Source organism: Pleurodeles waltl, chromosome 1_2, assembly GCF_031143425.1.
Source record: "Pleurodeles waltl isolate 20211129_DDA chromosome 1_2, aPleWal1.hap1.20221129, whole genome shotgun sequence".
Lineage (NCBI taxonomy): Eukaryota > Metazoa > Chordata > Amphibia > Caudata > Salamandridae > Pleurodeles > Pleurodeles waltl.
This window is the reverse complement of record NC_090437.1, coordinates 957,083,681-957,096,707: the sequence shown is the minus strand read 5'-3', so window position 1 is coordinate 957,096,707 and position 13,027 is coordinate 957,083,681. Positions and strand designations below refer to the sequence as shown.

Genomic DNA, 13,027 nt, shown 5'->3' with positions numbered 1-13,027 from the left:
TTTGCCTTATGATGCAGACAGTAATAATGTTAGAAGATCATGCACTGCACACGCTACAAACAGAATTGTTTGATTGCCATCAGCATGTCTTCCTCTGGTGGTCTTTTTAGGGCCAAATCCTTCTTGTGTAATCTAAACAAACTACACATAAAATTCAGCGCAAACAGGGTTTCCTTTCTCCATAACCTCCTCTATTTTTTCCTGCCAGAATGTTGGCAGCTTGCGTATGAAAAGCAAGTTTTTTTTTAGTTTTAATCTTTTTATTAACAAATTCGAACAAATGATGCACGTATTTGACAACTGACCACAATTATAATATAGTAATTCACAATTTTGCCAAAGGAGGACGTAACTTCCTGTTCAGGCAGGAGTATACCACACGTTCTCTGTGTGACCATATAAGTGAGAGAGGGTTGTGGAACATCAGTCTCACCATTAAGTTACATACTTTTACCCAGTTAATCATTCCCCCACTCTTCCTCTATATAGGCACTCCAACTACCCCATATCTTGTCCCATTTCTTAGCGCAGCCCTACCCTGGTAGACCACCCTCTCAGCACCCCCCTGCACCAAACCAGGTCAGTCTTCCACGCCCCAACACTGGGAGTTTGTTGCACCCCCACCCCAACCCCCCAGGCTCTTGCAATATTACGTTTAGCTACTGTTGCTGCCAGGGCCAGCCATATGCGTAGGTATTTCAGCCAGCTTTCCTTGCCACTAATATTGAAAAGGAGTAGTTTGGGGTCCAACACAACTTCACGCTCAAGCACCCGGGCCGTAACCCTTATGATCCCTTCCCAATAATGCTGAATTTCAGGACAGGACCATAGGATTATAGTAAAAGGTCCCATGCTGCCCACACTGCCTCAAGCACAGCGAGGAATCCCTTCCAGACCATTCTATGTAGGAGTACCCTAGAGTAATGCGCCCTGTGGAGAACTCTCAGTTGAATCAATCCGAAACTGGCACGAATGGTCACCTCCCTAGGACTCTGGTGTGCCTCCACCCAGTCGTCACAGTCTAGCTCTCCCAAGTCCCCTTCCCAAGCCTCCCAAAGGGAAATCAGTGGGTTTGGGGAGTTATTCATCATTTTGTTGTAAAATACAGAAATTCGTTTGAGCTCCAGTGGTTCCGGACAAGGACGTTTCTTGATCGCTTTTTATAAAGGACAATCCATTTTTGCTGAAAAATCAATGGAATTCAGGGAATATTGGAAAAATTGATGTTGATGTGCACCATGACACGTTTACATATAAAACCAAACTTGCATCGCTGATGCCAAATTCACCCGCCATGAAGGCTTCGTCAACCAGACACAAAAGTACGTGTTCAGGCAGGCTTTGAGACCTAGGTCTGACGTAAGTGACTGACAGGTCAAAGGTGGGGCAGCAAATAGCCAGCAAACAAACGTGTTAACAGGAAACACAAGATCGGTCCAACAGATAGGAGCAGCGACACCACAATGGTCCCAAGAGATTGGCCACAATAAAGCACACATGGCCAGATGGGTGCGGACATTCTCAAACATCATGAAGTCAGATGCCACATGTAGTTAGGTACACTTAGCCAATCAGAACAACACGCACAGAAACACGCAGCAATCACGCACCCCTCAGGCCGGATATTTGGACACGTTATCCACTGCTCCTCATTGCGTCCACGCAAGGTTCAGACCCTCCTACATTTTTTATCAGGACCTTAATTATGACTCCAAGACAAGTGTTCACATTCTTTACCCTAAAAGGAATACGGTAATTGTTTTATGGTACTCGGAGAAATGTATAAAACACCACTTAGAACAACTGTACCATGAGAGAGTCCTCAGACACCCGTTCTGTAGCAGTTCTCCCGGCCATAATGTTTAATTAAACAAACTGTTCCTGCTTTGCCAAACGACTTGTATTTCATTTTTTCACGGTAAAAATCACATTCGAGCAACAAGTCAAAGAAGTGTGTTATTTAACAAAAAGCCAGATGTCGTTAAGTATCAACTAAGAAGAATAGTACAAAACACCAGTCTCAAATCAGGAGGTTTATAGACAGTAAAGCACATAACTAACCCATAATTAAATTTAGACCAAAGCAGATTGTTAGACCTGGCATCCTTTGGGTGGACTTACCCCAGACTTTCTGCCTTTCACCTCCTATTTTTGCTGTATCTTTTTGTTGACCTTAGGACTCGGAGCACTTTACCACTGCTGATCAGTGCTAGAGTGCAAGTGCTTCTCCCCTAAACGTGGTAACATTGGTGTATACACAAATGGCATATTTAATTTACTTCTAAGCCCCTAGTAAAGTGGTATACCATATTCTCAGAGCCTGTAAATCAAATACTACCAGTGAGCCTACAGCACTGATTGTGTCAACCACTTCAGCAGCCCTTAAACAGGTCTCAGGCCTGCCACTGCAGAGCCTGTGTGTGCAGTTTCACTGCCACTTCGACTTGGCATTTAAAACTACTTTCTAAGCCTCAAACAGCCCTTTTATTACACATAGGTCACCCCTAAGGCAAGCCCTAGGTAGCCCATAGGGAAGGGTGCTATGTAAGTGAAAGGCAGGGCATGTACTTTTAAGTTTGACATATCATGGTAGTGACAAACAGCCTATTTCATTTTTCACTACTGTGAGGCCTACTCATCTCATACAGCAGCATTGGGAATTACTTAATATACTTTTAAGCTGCAATTCCTGATCAGAGAGCAGTAGTTTTGTCATGTTTCATATCCCTGGCATGGTAATGATTAATCCTTTTTACTGGTAAAGTCGGGTTTCAAATGACTATTTCAGAAATGCCACTTTTAGAATGTGGGTATTTTTTTGCTCCTTTTGCTCTATGAGCCTGACAGTCTGTCTTCAATACACACCAGGACTGGGCTGGTTGGCAGCTACCTTTGTGCATTCTTTCCAGACCGCCACAACACAGGATACTCAACTATATCTACATTCATCTGCAAACTGATGGGTCTTCCTGAGCAGGGAAGATGGGAGGGATCTACATTTACACTTCAAAGGGTAGTGGCCGGATGCCACACAAAGGACTGATTACAGCCCTCCTCCCCACAGAAGGCCTGGCAGATGGGGCTGGGTTGAAAGGGATCCTTGTGCACTTCAGAGAGTTCCTCTGAAGTCATCCACCACATCAAAGGTATTTTGGGGGTGCAGGTACCTGGTCTCTAACCCCTAAAGTCAGATCATTACTGGACTTGGGGAGAACTCGGCTGGGGTAAAGGCTGCTGTACTGTAAAGATTGCCACTCTGCCTGGACGGACTCTTCCAAGCAACTGCTTCGCTACATTACTGAGCTGCCCTGGTGCCTACTAAGGATAAGGACTGGACCCATCCTGCTGAACCAGATTGTCTCCAAGGGCTTGCATGTTTGCCCCCTGTTCTTCTGAAGTCTCAGAGACATCAAAGACTGCCTGCAACTCTCCTGGTGATGCTAGACTCTGCCATCTGCGAGTCCTACCCTTGCCTGAGGTGCCCCTCTCTAGTCCCGGGCCTCAGAAGTGGGTCCAGTGGCGGATTACCGCAAAAACCAGCACATTGCCCTGAGTGTATGTAAAAGTTTGTCACATCGCCCTTCAGTGCCGATGCAGAAGCTGCTCAATGACATCAAATCCACAGTCTGCGCGGCTCGACAATTATGTTTTGCCTTCATCTCTATGGTGCAGTGACCCAACTGCATCAGAAATACCAATGCATCATGCCCTCGGCATCGACTCTTTGCTCCACACAAGGTACTTTCTCAGCAGACCCTACGTGGGTTCTGTAGCCTGCCTACCCTTCACTGCAGTTGGCCTGAGGTTTAGATGTGTACCGGTCCCTCGTGACCTCAAGGACCCCTTCTGATATCTAGTAACTTATAAGAACTATTTCACATTTAATCTTTAAAAATTAATATATCAACATCTACTGATTGGATCTTGTCGTTTTGGTCTTGTTTTACTCAGATAATATTCTCTATTTTTCTAAAGTGGTGTGGTGTCTTTTTGTGGGGGTAGGAAGTGTGTGTGTGTTTTTTTTTTTTTTTTTTTGCACAAATACTTTACACATAGTCTCTTAAGTTTAGCCTGTCTGCTCTGTGCCAAGCTACCAGAGGATGAGCACAGGATTTAGGGTGTATATCTGACTTATCCTGACTAGGATTGTGATCCCTACTTGGACAGGGTGCATACTCCTGCCACCTAGAGGCCCAATTTCGGACACCTATAAAATAATCAAAGTGCCAGGAAAGGATTTTAAATTATTACAAGTTACTGCCAAGCACTGCAAGCAGTAGCAAATGTTTGAACACAGAAGACAGAGGTGGCATTTGCCCATGCCGATTTTCCAAATGTAGGGAAGGTATCTAAGCCTTTGTCAATTATGCAACTGTACGATTTATTAATTTTCATTATAGAAAAAGCAAGAGGATTCACAATATCAGGTGAAAGTGGGAGGGAGCAGCAGAGGGCCCAAGCTATGCAGGCTCCAAAGTAGGGGAGAGGGCAAGGTCCAAAGGAGTGGAAAAGCACAACGCTAATGGGACGATAAGGAGGGGAGCAGAGTAGGGGTCGGAGCAGTAACTCCTCTGAAATGAATGAATGTTCCAGGTCCATGAATCATAATGAAACCTCTTTCTTTTTGTCAATGGAAGAATATGTAACGAAATATATCGAATTTTAAGATAAATCGACGTGCTAAGCGGGTGGCTGGTGAAAAGTCATGCTGATGTACTTGGCAACGTCTTAGGGGAAAAAATAACCAGCTGGAGTATTTTGCAAACCTCTCTCTACCAAAAACTTAGTCCAGATTTGCAGATTTGTGGAGCTAGCATTATCACACAAAACTAGTTCCATTTGTTGAATGTGTAAAAATTGTGCACAGGAGAAAAGGGAAAGGTTGCTGTCCACTAAGAGGAGCACTACACAAACTTTGAGATTACATGAATGGTGTGCTCCAACAAAGAGATGCTCTTTACAATGCTGTGAAGTTACTGCAGTGTAATTATACTGAGAGTAGTGTTTCAGTAAGAAAAGTACTTCTATTGAAATTATCATCCCCCTTGTGGGTGGGGATACTAATGGGGTTTTGAGGGATAGCCAACCGGTGGAGCTCTCCTCCCCGAATTATTGGGTGAATGGTGCAGTTCATGACTGCTCCGGTCATTTTTGGGCTTCTGAAGACGCAGGTTATTTTGCCAGCCGTTTTATGAATTTTGTCACCATTTTGTTGTAAGTGACACAGTGGCTGGCAGGCAGTTAGGAGCAAAAAATGTTTGAGAGGTATATATATATATATATATATATATATATATATATATATATATATATATATAAGGATAGCATTATTAGGAAAGCGTTACAAATATTGAGGAATACTTTGTACACCTTAAGAATGTCGGAGGATCTGGTGAGGCAGGCCTTATCACTGTTGCAGGAGGTGAGCAGATTGGATTTGCTGACTCCCGCCGTATGGCCTCAAGCGCGGCCGGTAAGGATTGCAGGGAAGGGAATGGCTTGCGGCTGTTTATGCGGGCTCGCCGCCACGCGATTATGAGGGCCCAGCGGAGGAGGAGAGTTCGAAAGGCTGCTTGCGTACCCAGCGAATGGCCCTCAATGTGAGGAGCCAGCAGAAGGGAGCACGGCCTGCATCAGAGAGCTGCACAGTGGTAAGCGGCGTTATGCAGGCTGGAGGAGAATATTTTAAGGGCAGTGCGCTCGTGGGAAGTGCACGCCCATAGTAAAACGTAATGAGGGGAAGGGAGGGAGGAAAGGGGGCGAGGCCTCGTTCAATGCTCTGGCTGTGGCAGTGCAAGGCAGAGGGATGGGGGAAGAGGAGAGAGGGGAGGAGGGTAGGAGCGAGTTTGTGGAGCTGGTTTATAAGGATTAAAGTGCAAAATGAGCGAGCAGGAAGAGGAATATGACATAAATGATATGCCTTTTTGTCAAAAATAAGTTTTTGGTACCCAGGAAGAAGAGACGGATTTGTCAAGGATACATGGTGAACTTAAGGAGCAGCGGAGTGGTCCACCTTGGGTTGTAGGGGCACAGAGCAGGCAGTTTATTGACCTCGCTAAGGGTATGGTTGAGCTGTTGAAGGAAGTGAGGAGATGGGCGTTCACAGTTTGGAGGTAGGAAAGGTCCCAGCATCAGTTTTAGTGGCAGCACTTTTAGATTTGAGTAGGATGAGGAAGAAGGGGTTGACGAAGATGAATGGAGATGTAGGCCCCCTACTAGAGTTTATCCAAGAAGTGGATTAGGTCAAGGTTCCGGGGTGGAGCAGAAGGACTTGCAGTTAAGAAGTGGGGGTACGGGGACGTCGATGAGCGGAGGACTGAGATGGGATGAACAAAGTTAGGGAAGAGAAGTGATGGCAGAACGGGGAGGATGGGCTAGAAGATGATGAGAAATTGAAGGCCAGTACACTGGGCTCCTTTTCTTTTCCCTTTTCTCAGCAACTACAGCCTGGCACAGCGAAGGGCTCAAGGGAGCTTAGGGCAGCTCAGGACCCTCGAGGTGAAGAGAAGGCAGAGCCCAGAGCGGCCAGCCGGACCAACGGGGCATCGGAAAGGACAGCAGAGCTGTTAGACTTGACAGCCTGAGGGTGGTCATTCCCCTCCTTTTTGCCTGCCTCCCTCCACTTTTCTGACACTGTTTTTGCTGGTTTTAGTACTCTGCGCACTTTACCACTGCTAACCAGGGCTAAAGTGCTTATGCTCTCTCCCTTAAACATGGTAACATTGGTTCATACTCAATTGGCATATTTGATTTACTTGTAAGTCCCTAGTAAACGTGCCCTACTTGTGCCCAGGGCCTGTAGATTGAATGCTACAAGTGGGCCTTTAGCACTGGTTGTGCCACCCACATAAGTAGCCCCTTAACCATGTCTCAGGCCTGCCGTTGCAAGGCCTGTGCGTGCAGTTTCACTACCACTTTCGACTTGCCATTTAAAAGTACTTGCCAAGCCTTAAACTCCCCTTCTTCTACATATAGGCCACCCCTAAGGTAGGCCCTAGGTAACCCATAGGGAAGGGTGCTATGTAGGTAAAAGGCAGGACATGTACAAGGGTGTTTTGTATGTGCTGGTACTGTAAACTCCTAAATTCGTTTTCCATTACTGTGAGGCCTGCTCCTTTCATAGGCTAGCATTAGGGATACCCTCATATACTGTTTGAGTGGTAGATTCTGATCAAAAAGGGGTAACCAGGTCATATTTAGTACAGCCAGAATGGTAATACAAAATCCTGCTTATTGGTGAAGTTAGATTTTATATTACTATTTTAGAAATGCCACTTTTAGAAAGGTAAGTGAGTATTTCTCTGCACTTAAAGTCCATCTGTTCCTTATAGCCCGTCTCCAATCCACGTATGGGCTGGTTGACAGCTCCCTTGTGCATTTCACCCAGACAACCACAAACACAGGATACTCAGTCACACCTGCACTCATCTGTATGCGTCTTCCTGGGCTGGGAGGGTGGAGTGCCCCACACTTACATTTCAAAGGCTAATGGCCTGCCCTCACACAATGGACTGCCAAACCCCCTGCTGGGACCTTGGCATACAGATCTGTACTGAAAGCGGACCTTGTGCACTTCAAATCCCCTCTTTGATGTCTCCCCCACTTCAAAGGCATTTCTGGGTATATAAACTGGGTCTCCGACCCCACCAAGACAGACACTTCTGGACCTGAAGCTGCAACCTGTCAAGAGGAACTGCCTGGCTGCCCTAAGGACTCACCTGGAATGCTTTGCAGTGAGGGACTGCTGCCTTGCTGTTGCCCTGCTGCCTTGCTGAGGGGTGCTCTCAAAGGGCTTGGATTCAGCTTGCCTCCTGTTTTCTGAAGTCTCAGGGCAAAAAAGACTTCATCTTTTCAAGGAAACTCCTTGCGTGCTGAAAATAGACGCACAACCTGCCTTGTGACTAGAAAATCACCACACAGCCGAACCAGCCCGCCTTTCCGAGTTAACTCAGACACGTCACCATACCGGATCAACGCAACGCTTGTGACTTCGTCTAGCACGCTCAGGATTTCCACGCATCGTGTCTGGGCATCAAAAAGATCCCTGCATCAGAGTGAGGATCCAAGTCTTTGCGCCAGAAATCGACGCAAAGCCCCTTGCAGTGTGGAAAGAAACAACGCATCGTCTGTGCCACGCTGGAAATTCTGACGCACACCCTATTTTTCCACGCATCTACTCCTCTGTGGTCTCCATGCGTGTTATTTTTTACGCAAACCAGGTACCTTGTGCACACAAGAGACAATTGTTGATTTATAAGATCTAAGATAGTTTTTAAACATGCAAAAGTGATCTCAACTTGTGCTTATAGAATCTTTATTGTTTTGATCTTAATTTAACCAGATAAATATCTTATATTTTTTTAAACCTGTGTGGTGTTATCACTGTGTTACTGTATGATTTATTGCACAAATACTTTACACATTGCCTTCTAAGTTAAGTTTGACTGCTCAGTGCCAACCTACCAGAGGGTGGGCACAGAACAATTTGGATTGTGTGTGGCTTACCCTGACTAGGATTGTGGTCCCTATTCGGACAAGGGTGTATACCTCTGCCAACTAGAGACCATATTTCTAACAGGAGCTAAAATGCAGCGACATCAAGATGATACAATAGGATGGCAGGTATAGTGCACCTGCTGGCGTCCCAGGGCATCACCAGGCGACAGGTATGGTAGCAAGCTGGGAGAGCGGGTTTGCACCGACCCCTCGACGCCCACCAGTGGTTACCCAACATTTACATGCAGAACCCTACAGCTATAGAGGGGAGCAACTGGGGCCGTCTGGAATAGCTTCTCTGGAGTTGAGTGGGCACACAGTGCTTGATTACGATGAGGAGAGCTTAGAGGATGCGGAGGTGCAGGAGTAGCACGTACCTTGAAGGAGAGAGGTGCAGTGGTGTCAGAAAGAGAACATGATGGGACAAAAAAGGTGGGAGCATGGGGGTCCAGATGATGCCGTTTCTCATATCTTACAGGGTGCGGGTTTTTTGGGACAAAGTGGCGTGCGGAGCGTGACAAGAAAGGTTGAACTGGCAAGGCGGAGGGGTCAAGAGCAGCCACTGACCTTGGCACCAAGTAAGAGGGTGCAGAAGCTCAATACAACCGTTTCAGGTGGCAGTGAGGCAGGCCTGTGGAAAGGTGTATGCATAACGGATACTGCTGTTGGAACAGATGTGGTTATAGAGTCAGAAGTAGGCACAGCCACTAATAAAGGTTTGAAAGGGGAGGCAGGAGACGGAGCTGTAGCAAGTGATGGGGGGTTAGAAGGGGAGCAGGGGGTTGTAGGCAAGACGGAGAATAAGAAAGATGTTTCAGAGAACAAGGAAGTTAAAATTAAGAATCCGCCTTAAATGGGAACTTCCGAGACATTGGAGGCTCACCTTATGCTTGCCACAAAAGAGAAGATATGGAAAGGGGAGTATGTGGAAATGTTGAAACTACTCCATAAAGAGGTAAGTGCAAAGGAAGGTTCAAAGGAAGAAGAAACTGAACTGGCCAAACGCTCTAAGGTCCCAGTTACAATTTGAATTGGACTACTACCTTTTTGATATTTGCGATAGTATACAGTGAAAGATATCCAGAACGGGTGGTGGCTCTCCTTAAATACATGGATGTAATCAAGCGCAGTTGAATTACAGCGTATACGCATGGGTGCAACATGATGAAGAATTCTGGATCCACACAGCGGTAGACCCCGATGTTCAATGGGGAAAGATTCATGCAGATCTTTGGCAGCATACCATGGGTCCGGGCAAATTTTGGAAGACAGTATTTACAGCTAGTGGTCTTCCTATATCATAACCTCCCTTTTGTGACCGTCCCACTCGGGGCGGAGTGGGGTCTACAAAAGGACAGTCCAATAGTTTCAGCAGTGGACGGGTTTGGGGGGAGGAGGGGGTGGGTAAGGGGGAGGTTCGTGCTGGGACTTCAACACAGGGTTAGATACATGAGAATATTGCAGTTTCCGGCACGAGTATTCCAAGTGCGCAGGAAGGCACACTTTGGTCAACTGTTGGGGGGCGCAGACAGTGGCAATCGTCTCAAGGTAGTGAAGGGTCTTAACAGTTCAATACGAGCACAACAAGGTGAGGAAGAGCGGCGCATGGCTCTTGGGGGGGTGGGTCTTTGGGTGGAAGAGCTCCTACTCCGGTTAACTTGCAAAAGCTGGAATTTTGGCTACAACAGCATGATAGACAGGATGATGCTAATTTATTAAGAGAAGGGTTCCCTTGGGGTTTCAGATTAGGTTATATAGGGCATAGGCGGCAGCAGTGGGCAGAGAGTCTGAAGTCAGTGGGAATCACACAAATTTAGTGCAGGAGAAATTGGAGAAAGATTTTGGAAGGTCGCATGGCAGGCCCTTTTCTTGATTGGCCGGTGCAGAACCGCATGATTTTGCCCATTGGAGTTGTTCCAAAGAAAGAGGCGGACATTTTAGGTTGATTCAACATTTGTCATGGCCAGAGGGAGCTTCGGTAAAGGACTTCATTCATGAAGAACAATTATCTGACTCATATGCTTCAGTAGATGTGGCTTTTGAGTTAGTGGAGCAGGTTGGACAGGGGGCCTTGTTGGCTAAGAGCGACTTCAAGTCAAGTTTTCAGCTGTTGCCGATACACCCTGATGACTTTGAGCTTTTGGGGATTCAGTATGAAGGATGTTGGTACTTGGACAAACCATTGCCGATGGGATGCTAGATTTCATTTTAATGCTTCAGTACATTCTTGCAATGGATTTTCCAGCAGAGGACAGGGCATACGGCAATAACGCACTCTCTCGATGACTTCTTCTTAGTAGAGAAACCGGAGTCAAATCAGTGCTTAGAAATGTTGGAGGCTTTTTCAGGAGATCGTGAAGGATTTGGGGGTGCCGTTGGCACTGGGGAAGACAGTAGGACCTGTCACATCATTGTGTTGTCTCAGCATTGAGATAGATTCTCTGAATAAGGAGGCCCATCTTCCGTTGGACAAGTAAATTGCAATGACTCAATTAGTGCTGCACATGCTGAGTAAAGAAAAAGTGACAGCTAGAGAAATACAAGTGTTGTGGTCCAATTGAATTTTGCATGTAAAGTGGTAAGGGCTGGAAGGAGTTTTTGTAGGCACTTGGGGTTGTCCTTGCCGGTAACTGTTGCCTCATCACCATGTCCACTTGTCAGCAGGGGTCAAAGAAGATTTAAAGATGTGGCTTAAGTTTCTGGAGGATTTCAATGGAGTACCATTAATGAGATGAAAAGACATGGAATGGGATGTCCAGATTTTCTCAGATGCAGCAGGTGGAATTGGATTTGGAGTATACTGGCAGGGGTGACGGTGTGCAGAAGAGTGGCCTCAGGAGTAGAAGCAGGGAGGCAGAAGTATTGCCTTTTTGGAATTGTTTCCTCTGTTGGTAGCCGTGACTTTATGGGGAAGGGAACTGACACAAAAAAGTTTTACGGTTGACAATATGGCAGTTGTACATGTACTCAACCCGCAATCCGCAAGGGACGTTCAGGTGTCAAAGTTACTGTGCACTTTTGTTTTGCTCTGTTTGAAGTATGGATGTTGCTTTTAGAGCAAGGCAGATTTCTAGTGTGGACAATGACATTGCGGATTCTTTGTCTCGTTCACAGAGGGATGGGTTCCTTAGGCTGGTCACGGATGCGGAAATCAGGAAAGTGCAGATGCTTCCGGGCTAGTAGGTGAAATTAACAGAGTGGAGGATGTAGTTCAGTTTATTGTAGGGCTCACTAGAAAAGGGCAATCCAGGGTCACAATTTCAGGCAAGCTCGCTGGGATTGAGTTTATGGGGTTATGCTCCATCGGCTGGAGAACTCGGTAGAAGAATGTTGGAAGGTTGGGCTAGAGAGGTAGGGTCAACCGGGACTGCTGGACGCTTGCTGTGCTGGTGGCTTTGGTATCCAAACTCCCGCAAATTTGTTTGGATAGGGGAGATGTGCTGCTATTCAGCAAACTGATGGTATGGATGTTTTTTGGGGCATTCAGAGTGTCTGAGTTATTAGGTGGTAGGGGACGGTCAGGGATTCGGTGGAAGGAAGTGCATGGGGGAGTGAATGTGACACAGATTTGGATTATTAAGTCAGAAACAGATCAAAGAGGCTGGAGGAGCATGGTACAGCTGAATTCTTAACCAGACAGGCACATATGCCCAGTAATTTGGGGCCATGCACTTCAAACACATGGGGAACCTCCCAATGAGCTAGCATTTATACATAAGGATAAGCAGCCTCTGACAGCATGTCAATTGTTGTCAGTGTTGAGGAAGGCAGCTTTGGGCTTTAGTCCACCAGATTTTGGCACTCATTCATTTAGAATAGGCATGGCAACTGAGGCAGGTAAAAGAGGCTGGGGTAGGGAATGGATTATGAAGCTGGGGAGGTGGAGTTCTGATGCTATTAAAAGATATGTGCGCATTGATCAAGAAAAGTGCTGATGGCTTGTCTTAAGTGTTTCTCTAGGGTTGTTCTTTTGCAGGTTCAGTAGCTGGTCCAGTGAGCTAGATTTGGCAATTTGGCTAGTGGGACATTACTTTTAAAAACAGGTGCTTTTACAGGCTCATCGGCGCAGTGATGGTTCGAATCTGGGGTTTAAACCAGCAGCATTTGAGTTAGAATGGCACAGAAAGGGTGGGATGAAGTGGCCGGGGTTGTTGTCATTTTTGAACAGGTGGGCTGTGAGAGTACAGTATCCAGATGTTTTGCTTATTCACCTTGGTGAGAATGATTTAGTTGAGGCAAAAGGATTGCAGGTTTTGAAAAGCATGAAGAGAGACATAAAGGAGATTGAAAAGCAACGGGCTGGTTGCCATGTAGTGTGGACGGCTTTTGTACCGCGAATGGTGTGGAGGGGTGCAAGGCGGCCAGGTGCGATTAAACGGGCAAGAAAGAAGATTAACAAGGAGATGAGGAATTTTTGGGGTGAATGGAGTGTTACATATTTGGAACACTATGATTTGAAGTTCAAAGACAATGTTTTCTTAAGAGGGGGTAGTGTTAATTTGTTCTTTATAGGCACAGAACTTTATTTACT

At 46.1% G+C, this 13,027-nt stretch overlaps 1 protein-coding gene across 1 annotated transcript in view; it reads right to left on the bottom strand.

Moving 5' to 3' along the window:
- Nucleotides 1-13,027, bottom strand: part of PPAT (phosphoribosyl pyrophosphate amidotransferase) — a 172,770-nt gene that overhangs the window by 136,017 nt on the left and 23,726 nt on the right. The window lies entirely within an intron of this gene.